Here is a 14,169-nt window from a genome sequence, read left to right as displayed (position 1 = left end):
TCTATATGATAAGATATATACAGATTCAATTCATATTTTCATAAGTCTGTAATTTTTTGCTTATCTATTGAGAGGCTATGTTGTAAAGAAAAACAGTTTCAGGCTTGTTCTTTTTTTTGATAAATTAGTCTTCTGACTATTACATAAGTAGCTTCTTTATCAATAATGATCTTTGCATGAAGTCTATTTTGGTTGTTAACAATTTAACTGTTTTGGTTAATTTTTTTATTTCATCATTTTTACACTTTTACTGCCAGTATTTCTTCATTGTTATACTTTAGGTACATCTGTTGTTAAGAACCATAGAGTTGGAGTTTTTTAATTCAACATGACTATCTATATTTTAAGTAATTGTTTATTCTGTTTATATTTATTGAGGCTACCGATATATTTGGAATTATTTCTATTGTCTTTTGTGGTTTTTATTTACTATATGTATTTTCCTATACTTCCTTTTATTTCCTTTCTCGCTTTGTATCAGATTGATCAAATTTTCTTTATTCTTTCTTCCTTTTACTGGTTTGAAAGTTGTGACTTCTACTTCTGTTCTTTGCTACCTTTTCATTTTTAACATGCATATTTGACTCAATAAATTCTAAATTTAACAAATATTTATGTATTTTTGTCTACAAGTCTACCTCTAGGGAATATACCTTTTTTCTGAACTGTAGAATACTTTATCTTTTTATTTATTCTATTTTTCGATATATTGTATAATATTTTATTTTCACCTTAATTTTTAAACCTTTTAAAAGTGGTCATTATGTTAAAAATTTACATTTATAGTCAATACTTTTTCAGATATACTCATGTTTGCTAATTTATTTCTTCACTCTGGTCTCTTCATGTTCAATGTTTTTCTTCATTAAATTTTTTAAAAAATATAGTTCTTTTAAACATATATGCTAATGATAAACATTGCTCTTGCTTGTTTAAAACTGAAGCTGTTTTTATTTCCTTCTGCTTTTGAATAATTATTTAACTGGGCAAAAAGTCCAGAAATGATTATTACTTTGCATCATTTTGACACAGGATTTTTGGGGTGCTGTTTTGCCACCTGGGGACATTGTGGCCAATGGTGCCTCTGCTCAAGTTTCACTCAGGACGACTGAGCTAGCTCTGCCCACTCAGCCCAGCAGGCTGTCCTTGGCTTTTGCTACTGGCCCAGATCCAGGCCCACCAAGGGCAAGCCAGGTGTGCCGGCTACTGCCACAGGGCAGGCGGCTCCAGGCGCCAGCTCTGTGTGAGGCTGCAGCTAGACCAGATGTACTGCAAGTGGCTTCCATCTTAGGTGCCCATGTCTAGACAAGGGGAAAGCAGTGGTGCCCCCAAAACTTGAAGATGCCAGCAACCACAGAACCCCAAAGGCAGTGTTACAGCATGTCACAGCTTTGACCTGGGGAGCCCTGAGGCCTGGGCTCCCAGAAGGGTTGTAACTCTTCTCTTCTTGCTTCCAGCAGCACAGTGAATTGGCAGAAGGCATGGGTTTCAGTTAGTTTGTGTTACAGCTCATTCAGTCCCTTCACTCCGTTCTGGGCTGTGGCTTCTGGGCTGGCCTGGCGACCTGTTTCCTGTTGCATGGGGTGGCTGTCTGGTGCTGGTGGAGTACATAAAAATAGCCAGCTATTTATCCCCCTTCCCCCCACCCCACAACAGGCCCCAGTGTGTGATGTTCCCCTTCTTGTGTCCATGTGTTCTCATTGTTCAATTCCCACCTATGAGTGAGAACATGCGGTGTTTGGTATTTTGTCCTTGCGATAGTTTGCTGAGAATGATGGTTTCCAGCTTCATCCATGTCCCTACAAAGGACATGAACTCATCCTTTTTTATGGCTGCGTAGTATTCCATGGTGTACGTGTGCCACATTTTCTTAATCCAGTCTATCATTGTTGGACATTTGGGTTGGTTCCAAGTCTTTGCTATTGTGAATAGTGCCACAATAAACATGCGTGTGCATGTGTCTTCATAGCAGCATGATTTATAATCCTTTGGGTATATACCCAGTAATGGGATGGCTGGGTCAAATGGTATTTCTAGTTCTAGATCCCTGAGGAATAGCCACACTGACTTCCACAATGGTTGAACTAGTTTACAATCCCACCAACAGTGTAAAAGTGTCCCTATTTCTCCACATCTTCTCCAGCACCTGTTGTTTCCTCACTTTTTAATGATCGCCATTCTAACTGGTGTGAGATGGTATCTCATTGTGGTTTTGATTTGCATTTCTCTGATGGCCAGTGACGATGAGCATTTTTTCGTGTGTCTTTTGGCTGCATAAATGTCTTCTTTTGAGAAGTGTCTGTTCATATCCTTTGCCCACTTTTTGATGGGGTTGTTTGTTTTTTTCTTGTAAATTTGTTGGAGTTCATTGTAGATGCTGGATATTAGCCCTTTGTCAGATGAGTAGATTGCAAAAATTTTCTCCCATTCTGTAGGTTGCCTGTTCACTCTGATGGTAGTTTTTTTTGCTGTGCAGAAGCTCTTTAGTTTAATTAGATCCCATTTGTCAATTTTGGCTTTTGTTGCCATTGCTTTATTCAGTCCATAATAGGGAGTTCACTACATGCTAGATTGACATCTCCCTTTGTCAGTTTCTGTCACCTTTTTGCTGCTGCATGTGGATTGGAGAAGTGAAGATAGTAGAGATAATAAAGATGAAGATCAAGGAGTATTCCCTCTGCCTAAGTAAACACATTAAAACTGCTAAAAAAATGAATGAGTACTTCCCATCACTGGCCTCTTCAGTCACAGGTACTCAAGGACTTCTCTCACTCTCAGTATTGCTATGGTATATACTCCAATCATGGCAGCATATTCAGACTCAAATATGATAGAGATCAGCCAGGAAACTGCACAACTATTTTTTGCCCAAATGTCAGTTTTCTTGTGTTCTCTTTCCTTATAAAAATAAGTTTTGTCACAATTGTCAATACACCTGAAAGAAGAGAAATATCTATTTTCTCCCTCAACTATATTCTTTTCTCTCTTCTATTCACTTTGGCAAGCATCCTGACACATTCAAATGGAGTATATAATAAACTTGAGGCTGAAAAAGGAAACCAAGAGAGGAAAAGTGATGAGAAGAGTGTTTTACATTAACTAGGAAGAAATGATGTTAATATATATGTAGTCTACAGTCTTTTTATCTTTATATGCTGGATTCCCTAGTGTGTATAACTTCCATAGGAATCCAAGTCCAGTTAAGATGATTGCTGTTTCTGTATGAATAGTAAAGTTTAAGAATAGAAGCTTTTAAATGAAAACATATATTTGCAGTGGTTCTTTGAGAAATTACTCTTCATTTTCTAGTGAAGGCCAATAAATGAGCACCACCACAAATCAAACCAACAAAAAAGCCAAAAGGCAAAACAAATGAAAATACAAAACCTCAAACCTCATCCCAAATAAAACCTTACCAACACCAACATCGACAAAGATAAACCTCACAAATATACATAAATTATAAGATGTCTAACCTTGGTCTTAGTTTTTCAAAGCAGGAATTTGCTCTACAAAGATCAAGGAACTAGAGCTTCTATTCAGGATCCTTCAATGGAGAACAATTGTGAAGAAATTGGACTAGAGACAAGGCAAATTGATTAAAATATTGAAAAGTGAGGGGTGATCATGGGAGAGGCCAAGATGGCTGACTATAAGTATCTAGTGTGCACCTCTCTCACAGAGAGAAGAAAGTGGTGATTAACTGCTGTATCTTCAACTGGAACATCTAGGTGGAAACATTGGGGTTCATCAAGGAAACAACTTGACCAATGGAGAATGGAGTAAAGTGAGACAGGACAACTGCCCACCCAGGAGTGGCATGGAGCCAGAGGAGGCTCCCACACTGCCAGAAAATGGTGAGTGAGTGAGAGTCCCCAGGGACTCACAGTTCTGCCATGGACCTTTGCCACCCTGGGCTCAGGTGATCCATGCATAAGCCTACTCCACCAGGGCTTCCAGACTGACATGGAGAGCTGTGTGGAGTCTGGGCAGAGCTACTGCCCAGGCACACATGGAATCCTGGGAGCCATGAATTCCTAGGTATCCCAGCATTAGTGACTGGAGCTCCAGCAGTAGGAGAGGTCGGGCTCCCTTCATTCCCCCAGGAAAGTGGCTGAATCCAGAGGGCTGAGCAGCAATGGACTCCAGGCCTCACCTCCACTGCATCTCACAGGATGAGGCCCAGTGGCCTGGGTCTCCAGCCACCCCCTGTCTGGGCTCTTAGGCTGGTAGCAGCTCTGCACTTCCCTGGGATGGAGATCCCAGGAAGAGAGGCTGGTTACCTTTTTTGTCTGTCAGCCCATGCCAACGTAGCTTTCAGGCTCTGGAGAGTACTTGGTGTTTAGGGAGTGGTGCAGATCTCCTGTACAGCACAGCCATCCCATGGAAAAGTGGCCAGAGTGTTCTCCACATGGGTCCTGGACCTTACTTGTTTCTTACTAGGCAGGGCCTCTCAGCCTGGGATTCCAGCACAGCTAACTTGCTTCAACCTGAATATTTCGGTTGGAGGTGGTTCAGCATTTCTCTGAGGAGGAAATCCTGGAGACAGCCCACAACCCCTCTGGAATTGCAGCTGCAGTGGTACCACCCTAACCACTCTTGGGTGTGAAAGAAACAAAGGGCCAGTCACTACATGGGCATCTCCAGCACACTACAGCCACTATATGGAAAGGAGTGATCTGTCTTCCCTGGGAGCTCCCACCCCTCACTCTTTACCAGGCAGGGCCCCGGCTTTGCACCACATAATAGCCACCCACCCACAGCTAAGCATACCCACTGAATGTCTCTGAGTTTCCCTGGGGTGGGTCTCCCTGAGACAACTGGCAGACCCTCTGCCACTGCCACAGCAATGGTTCTGCCCCTGCTACCCTTGGTCTGGGGAAGAAACCAAGAGCCTGAGGGCTTCACCTGAGCTTCCAATACACCACAGTCACCATATGGAGAGAAGCCTGGTCGCTCGTCCCTGTGAACGCTCGAACCCCCACTCCTCAACAAGCAGAGCCAGCAGAACAACTGCCTTACCTCCTGGCTGAATTTTCCCAGTAGCATTGGCTCTACATTTTTCTGAGGTAGAACTCATGAAGTCAACCAAAAACACCTCTGCTACTGCCACTGCAGTGGTAGTGACCTTGCTGTCCTTGAATTGGAGAAGGAGCAAAGACCCTGAGTGCTTTAACCACACCTCCAGCAAGCTGCTGTTGCCCTAGGGAGAAGAGGCCAGTCTGTCTCCCTGTTACCTGTCCCTGACACCCTCTCATCACCAGGTGGGTCTCCCTAGCTTGAGCCCAAAGCACAGGTGCCCCATCCAGAGCCAATTGCACTGATTAATAATGGCTCCACAATTCTCTGGGTTGGAACCCCAAGAGACAGGTGAAAGGCTCTCTGCCATAACCACTGTTAAGGTCCCTTCCCCTTCTGCCCAAGAGTCCCAAGCCAAGATTTGCAGTCAGCACTCAAGTGGTAGAGGAACCTGTACTTTCAGAGCACTGAGAAGAAGCATGGCTGCAATCATGAGGAAATACAGAGGAGCCACACTGTTGATTAAGTGACTACCTACAGGCCACTATGTGTTAAGTGCCACCTACTGGATCACAGCCCAAAATTCAACACCAAAAGTACTTTACTAATATTTGAAACCAGGAAAAAGAATTCAACTACAAATAAAGACCTTGCACAAAGCCTCAGCCCTCTGAAAACACCCAGAAAAGAAGTATACTAACTGTACTGAAACTACACTTCAGTTATCGGAACACAAGCCAACACAGATGAAAAAGAACCAGTGCGAGAACTCTGGCAACTCAAAAAGCCAGTGTCTCCAAATGACCTCACTAGTTCCCCAGCAAGTATTCTTAACCAGACTGAAATGGCTGAAATGACAGAAATAGAATTCAGAATATAGATAGGAATGAAGATCATTGAGATTGAAAACAATGTCAAAGTCCAGTGCAAGAAAGCTAACGATCATTAAAAAAATACAGAGGCTGATAGATAAAAATGGCCATTATAAGGAATAACCAAACAGATTTGATAGAGCTGAAAAACATACTGCAAGAATTTTATAATGCAATCACAAGTGTTAACAGCAGAATAGGCCAATCTGAGGAAAAAATGTCAAAGCTTAGAGACTGGCTTGTTGAAATAATTGTCAGACAAAAATAAAGAAAAAAGAGTATAAAAGAATGAACAAGACCTCCAAGAAATATGGGATTATGTAAAGAAACCAAATCTATGACTCATTGATGTCCCTGAAAGAGATGGAGAGAAAGCAAGCAACTTGAAAACATATTTTAGAATATCACCTATGAAAGCTTCCCCAGCCTCACTAAAGATGTCAACATTCAAATTCAGGAAATGCAGAGACCTTCAGCAAGATACTAAATAAGAGGACCATCCCGAAGACACATAATCATCAGATACTTCAACATTGAAATGAAAGAAAAAATGTTAAAGGCAGCTAGAGAGAAGGGACAGTTCATCTAGAAAGGAAATCCCATCTGGTCAACAGTGGACTTTTCAGCAGAAACCCTACAAGCCAGAGGAGATTAAGGGCCTATATTAAGCATTCTTAAGGAAAATAATTTTCAACTCAGAATTTTATATCCAGACAAACTAAGCTTCATAAATTAGAGAGAAATAAAATCCCTTTCAGACAAGCAAATGAGGGAATTCATTACCACCAGACTTGCTGCTTTACAATAGGTCATGAAAGGAGTGCTAAATATGGAAAAGAAAGACCATTACCAGCCACTACCAAAACATACTTAAGCATATAGACCAGTGACACCATAAAGCAACAACACAAGCAAGTCTGCATAATAACCAGCTAACAATATGATGACAGGATCAAATCAGCATCAATATTAGCCTTGAATATGAATGGGCTAAATGCCCCCAGTTAAAAGGCACAGAGTGGCAAGCTGGATAAAGAAGCAAGACCTAATGGTATGCTGTCTTCAAGAGACCCATCTCACATGCAGCAACATTCATAGGCCCAAAACAAAGGGATGGAGAAAAACCTACCAAGCAAATGGAAAACTACCAATCAAATGGAAAAGCAAGGGTTGCTGTCCTAATTTCAGACAAAAGAGACTTTAAACCCAACAAAGATTAAAAAAAAAAAAGACAAAGAAGGGCATTACATAATGTAAAAGTTTTAATTCAACTAGAAGACTTAAGTATCCTAAATATATATGCACCTAATACAGGAGTGCCTGGATTCATAAAGCAATTTCTCAGAGACCTAGATTCCCACACAATTAGAGTACGGGACTTCAACACCCTACTGACAGTATTAGACAGATCATTGAGGCAAAAAATTAACAGATATTCAGGACCTGAACTCAACACTTAACCAAATGGGCCTAATAAAACCCTGCAGTACTCTCTGTTCAAAAACATTCTTCTCATCACCATATGGCACAACTCTAAAGTTATAATCCTTGGCAAATTCAAAACAATTGATATCATACCAACCACACTTTCAGATCACAGTACAATAAAAGAGAAACCAATACCAAGAAAATTGCTCAAAACCATACAATTACATGGAAATGAAACAACCTACTCTTGAATGATTTTCAAGAGTAAATAGGGAAACTATGGCAGAAATCAAGAAATTCTTTGACCAAATGAAAACAAAGACAGAACATACAAGAATCTCTAGGACACAGCTAAGGCAGTGTTAAGAGGGAAGTTTATAGCACTAAATGCCCACATTGAAAAGTTTGAAAGATCTAAAATTAACAACCTAACATCACACCTTGAGAAACTAGAGACACAAGAGCAAACCAATCTCAAAGCTAGCAGAAGACAAGAAATAACCAAAATTAGAGCTGAACTGAAGGAATTTGAGATGTGAAAACATCATACAAAAGATCCATAAATCCAGGAGTTTGTTTTTTGAAAGAATAAATAAGATAGATAGACTGCTAGCTAGACTAATGAAGAAGAAAATATAGAAAATCCAAATAAACACAGTCAGAAATGACAAAGGGGACATTACCACCAACCCCACAGAAATACAAATAACCATCAGAACTACTATGAACACCTCTATGCACACAAACCAGAAAACCTAGAAGAAATGGATAAATTCCTGGACACATACAACCTCCCAAGAGTGAACCAGGAATCCCTGAACAGGCTAATAGTGAATTCCAAAATTGAATCAGTAATGAAAAGCCTACCAACCAAAAAAAGCCCAGGACCAGACAGAATCACAGTTGAATTCAACTAGTTGTATAAAGAAGAGCTAGTACCACTCCTACTGAAACTAATCCTAAAAATTGAGGAGCAGGGGCTCCTCTGTATCTTATTCTATGAGACCAGTATCATCCCGATACCAAAACCTGGCAGGGACACAATAAAAATGTCAACATCTTGATGAAAATAGATGCAAAAATCCTCAACAAAATAGTAGCAAACTGAACTCAGCAGCACATCAAAAATCTAATCCACCATAACTAAGTAGGCTTCATCCCTGCGATACAAGCTTGGCTCAACATATGCAAATCAATAAGACTCAACACATAAACAGAACTAAAAACAAAAACCACATGATTATCTCAATAGATGCAAAAAAGCTTTCAATAAAATTTAACATCGCTTTATGTAAAAACCCTCAAGAAACTAGGCACTGAAGGAACATACTTCAAAATAATAAGAGCCATCTATGACAAACCCACAGCCTACATCATACTAAATAGGCAAAAGCTGGAAGTGGTCCCCTTGATAACCAGAATGAGACCAGTATACCCTCTCACTACTCTTATTCAGCATAGTACTAGTAGTCCTGGCCCAAGGAGTCAGGCAAGAGAAAGAAATAAAAGGCATCCAAATAGGAAAAGAGGAAGTCAAACTATCCCTGCTTGCAGACAACATGATTCGATATCTAGCAAACACTATAGTCTCTGCCTAAAAGCTTCTTGATCTGATAACTTCAGCAAAGTTTTGGGATACAAAATCAATGTACAAAAATTAGTAACATTCCTATATACAAACAACATCTAAGTGGAGAGCCAAATCAGGAACACAATCCCATTTACAATTGCCAGAAAAAGAATAAAATACCTAGGAATGTAGCTAACTAGGGAGGTGTAAAATCTCTGCAAGGACAATTACAAAACACTACTCCAAGAAATCAGAGATGACACACACAAATGGAAAAACATTCCATGCTCATGGATAGGGAGAATCAATATTATAAAAATGACCATATTGTCCAAAGTAATTTACAGATTCAATGCTATTCCTATCAAACTATCAATGACATTCTTCACAGAATTAGAAAGAAACTATTCTAAAATTTATGTAGAGCCAAAAAAGAATCCAAATACCCCAAACAATTATAAGCAAAAAGAACAAAGCTGGAGGTATCATGTTACCTGACTTCAAACTATACTACAAGGCTGTAGTAATGAAAAAACTGATACAAAAACAGACACATAGACCAATGAAACAGAATCGAGGCCCAGAAGTAAAACTGCACACCTAAAACTATCTGATCTTCCACAAAACTAACAAAAACAAACAACGGGGAAAGGACTTTCTATTCAATAAATAGTGGTGGGATAACTGGCTAGCAATATTCAGAAGATTGAAACTGGACCCGTTTCTTACACCATATACAAAAATCAACTAAAGATGGATTAAAGACTTAAATGTAAAACCTAAAACTATAAAAACTCTGGAAGAAAACCTAGGAAATGCCATTCTGGACATAGGACCTGGCAAAGATTTCATGACAATGATGCCAAAAGCAATTGCAACAAAAATAATAATTGATAAATTGGATCTAATTAAACTAAACAGCTTTTGCACAGCACGAGAAACTATAATATCAATAAAGATACGACCTACAGAATGGGAGAAAATATTTGCAAACTATGTATCTGACAAAGGTGCAATATACAAAATCAATACAGAACATAATCAAATTTACAAGCAAAAACCAAACAATACTATTAAAAAGTGGGCAAAGGACATACATGTCAAAAGACATACATGTGGTCAACAAGAATATGAAGAAATGCTCAACATCACTAATTATTAGAGAAATGCAAATCAAAACCACAATGAGATACCATCTCATACCAGTCAGACTGGCCATTATTAAAAGTCAAAAAATAACAGATGATGGTGAGGTTGAGGAGAAAGGGGAATGCTTATACACTGCTAGTGGGAGTATAAATTAGTTCAGTCATTGTAGAAAGCAGTGTGATGATTTCTCAAAGAACTTAAAACAGAATTACCATTTGACCCAGCAATCTCATTACTGGGTATATACCCTAAGTAATAGAAATCATTATACCATAAAGACACATGCATATGTATGTTTATTGCAGCGCTATTCACAATAGCAAGGACATGGAATCAACCCAAATGTTCATCAATGGTATACTAGATAAAGAAAATGTGGTACATATATGCCATGGAGTACTATGCAACCATAAAAAAGAATGAGATCATTCCCTTTGCAGCAACATGGTTGGAGCTAGAGACCATTATCTTGGGAACAGAAAACCAAATATCATATGTTCTTACTTACAAGTCAGAGCTAAGCAATTAAAACACATGGACACAAAGGGGAACAACAGACACCAGGGCCTGCTTAAGGGTGGAGGGTGGGAGGAAGGAGAGCATAAAAAAATACCTATTGGGTACTATGCTTACCTGGGTGACCAAATAATCTGTACACCAAACCCCTGTGACATAGTTTACCTATACAACAATTCTGTGCATGTACCCCTAAACCCAAATAAAATTAAAAAAAAAGACAAAAGTGAGGGGTGATTATGTTGAGTATGAAACTCCTGTGTCTGGGAGAAATTGGCTAATTTCTGGCCAAGGCAATCCAAGGACCTCCACCTTTGGATCTTTTGATTTAGGCAGAGCACACTCTTAGAGAGCTTGATGTATTAGATGGCAATGATAAGTTTAATTCTCTAGGATAGGTCCTGACTAAACTCTCCATTGAGCCTCATCTTGGCAAAATGATGATAATGGGGTGTATTTTCTATGAGACAGATCCTATCTATACCATCTCTGCTGCTACCTGTTTTCATTGATGAAGGAAAGTGGGATATATCCACTGAAATTTTGCTGGAAACCCATTTTCTGATTATGTATCCTTTTTATCAGTATTCCAATCCTGGAATGATTCTAGAATGGGTAGAGAAGAAGCTAAGATTCAATTTTGTGAGCACAAAAAACTCAATAGGGCTACACTAAGAATGACTTATGAAGCCAAAGTTTAGCTCAAAGAGATTCATATTAATTCTGGATTTCCAGAATATTACTGACACAAGTGTTTACTAACACTGGACCAGATAATAATTTGGATGTTGTTGTCTCCCTCTTGGCCTTTGGTGTGTACCCAAATGATGCTATCAGAAGGAAAAGAGAAATATTCTCACCATGAAGGGCATAATGCACTTATCCACAAATTGTCTGTTAATTGTTTTTTTAGTAGCAAGACATGAAGTGCTCCTCTCTTTTCTTTGTGTTTGGTGAAAAGCAGGGGGTGACTAAGGCCATGCCTTTAGCAGAGATGGCTCGGGTTCAAATATTGTCTTTGATCAGGTGTACTTGAATCTGAGCCATCTCTGCTAAAGGCATGACCTTAGTCACCTCCCTGAAGTTGCTTCTCTTTGCCTTCAAGAAAGTATAATGTGATAGTCAGATTGTTCTTGTAGATGACTGAATTAAACTGCAAATATCCCATGAAGATGCTGCCTGCATTACTGCTTTCCAGGAAATCTTGGAGTCTCTGGTTGTTGAAGTAACAAACAACCTGATATCTTCAGCCAGTTGGACCCTTTTAATTAATATATGCTGAACATGATCCACCAAATCTCTAGGCCCTTAGCTCCTGTTATCAATCTTGTGATTGGCAATACACAGTATGGAGATGGTCCACATCCTCCCAAGATGGCCTGATGTGACAATGGAAGTAGATATAGAGAGGTACATTCTAGTTATGGTGTTGGAGGCTATGGCAGTGGCTACAGCGATGGAGGCTATAGTAGTGGAGGCTATGGTGGCACTACTCCACCCTATCAGGAAGGATATGGTAGAGATGGTGGTGGAGACTATAGAGGACATAACTGAGGTGGCTATAGTGGTAGCTCTGGTGGAGACTACAGAAGGTCTAGTGGAGGCTACAGAGGATCTGGGGGATGCCAGTGAGGATATGGAAGGGGGAGCTATGGAAATGGCTGCTTTGGACAAGGAAAAGGAAGTAGTGGCCATTAAGTCTTGGTTATGTCAGTGCCTGTGCATAGACAGTTAAAAAAAAAAAACTACCTGTTTTTTCCAAGATGTTTATTTTTCACCAAAAACTAAACCCATTTTCCACACATTCTGTGGTTCATTGTAGTTTAAGGAAACCAAGCATATAGATGCATTAGTGATTTTATTTATCTTATGTAAAATATAATCTATTATAAAAATACCACAGTTTGTATTTTTTCTTTAAAGAGTAAAGATTTGCTTTTAAAGTTAATTTGATATTTTCTTGGCTTTCATTTAATACATTAGAAAATACAGTATTTTACTGAATTAAAAAAAAGAAATTTCAGCTACTCAACATGCAAAAGCCTGGAGTGAATTTATAGAATATAAAAGGAATTAAGACCAGCTAGTCTCAATTTCTGTGACAGAGCAATATAAAAATAAACAAAATTAAAAATGGGGCAGGGCATGCTGGCTCACCTGTAATCATAGCACTTTGGGAGGCTGAGGCAGGAGGATTGCTTGAGGTCAAGACCAGCCTTGGCAACATAGCAAGACCCTGTTGCATTAAAAGAATGTATTGGGGGCTTACTGTGGGCTAGGTACTATGCTAGGTACTATATACAAATTGTCTAAATTATCTAATGTAATTGTCACAATAATTCTGAGTTAGGTATTTTTACTACCCTTATTTAATAAATGTGGAAATTTGAGTCTGAGAAGAGTTAAGAAGCTTATAAGAAGTTACATATATAAACAAAGCTTGGAGGTATTGTGAGTTCAGTTCCAGACCACTGCAAGAAAGTGAATATTACAATAAAGCAAGTCACAATTTTTTTGGTTTAGAGAGTGGCATGAGCCAGTTTAATATTTTCAAATCACTATAGATATTGTGTATTGGGGGTGGAAGGTGGTGGTTACTGAGTAAACAGTGAAATCAGTTACATCTGTTGCAATATTGTGGGTAAGAAATGTTGGTGACTTGGTCTGCTGTTGGAGATGGAGAGAAGTGGGTAGATTTAAGATATGTATCTTTAGGTAGTATTTATGGAATTTGGTAATGGTTTGGATGTGAGTTAGTGGCAGAGAAGTTGAAGAAGTTATCAAGGCTAGCCACTAGACTTTTGACAATAATAAGTAGGTTGATGGATGTATCATTTGCAGATATGGGTTAGATTAGAAGATGAAGTTTGAGATCCCTGTGCGATGTACAGGCAGATATGTTATGTAGGTAGTTAGAGATGTAGATTTGGAATTTAGAGGATAATTTTGGGTTGGTGATACACATTTAAGAGTTGTTGGCATGTGCATAATATAAAGCCATGGAAGTGGTCAAGATTTCCTAGGATGAGAATGTAGATTGAGGAGATGACCAGAAACAAGCTCTGAGTGGTTTCAATGTTTAGAAATATGGAGGAAGAGCAAACAAAGGAGGCAGAAAAAAGCTACGTGGGTAGGAGGAAACAAAAAGAATATAGAGTTATGGAAGCTGAGAATGGAGAAGAAGGAAAGATAATTCAATTCCACCGAAAACTTCTGAGAGGCCAAATAAATTGAGACTCATAGAAAATTATAGCAAAGTTTTATCTTTGTGTGAATAGTTTCAATGTAATGATGAGAATAAAAGCCCCAGATTGGGGTTGGTTGAAGAGTGAACTGAGTTTCATTACCAGCAAAATTGCAGATAAAATGTCCTGAAAAAATCTCTAATATAAGATATTTACAAATACTTGATGGAGTAGCAACAATATTTTAAAATTCCTAAGTGAGCTCACAAATAAGTAAAGGAAGTCTGTGGGGGCCAAAAAAGAAGATGAGTTGGAAATAGAATTGTAGGTGGTTGCTGATATCATAGCTATCTAGAGGGCATTTGCTAATTATGGTAATCCTGTTTTAATGACCAGGCAGTGGAGGAGAAAAAGCCTAGTATACACACAG

At 39.0% G+C, this 14,169-nt stretch overlaps 1 protein-coding gene and 1 pseudogene across 8 annotated transcripts in view; both read left to right on the top strand.

The window, feature by feature from the left end:
• DLG2 (discs large MAGUK scaffold protein 2) overlaps positions 1 to 14,169 on the top strand; it is a 2,173,778-nt gene that overhangs the window by 163,395 nt on the left and 1,996,214 nt on the right. The gene's annotated exons all lie outside the window — the stretch shown is intronic.
• LOC134762111 (ATP-dependent RNA helicase A-like) lies at positions 1,109 to 12,289 on the top strand (annotated as a pseudogene).

The sequence above is a fragment of the Pongo abelii genome, chromosome 9 (assembly GCF_028885655.2).
Source record: "Pongo abelii isolate AG06213 chromosome 9, NHGRI_mPonAbe1-v2.0_pri, whole genome shotgun sequence".
Lineage (NCBI taxonomy): Eukaryota > Metazoa > Chordata > Mammalia > Primates > Hominidae > Pongo > Pongo abelii.
Note: the sequence above shows the minus strand (reverse complement) of the source record. Positions and strands in the feature narration are given on the sequence as shown.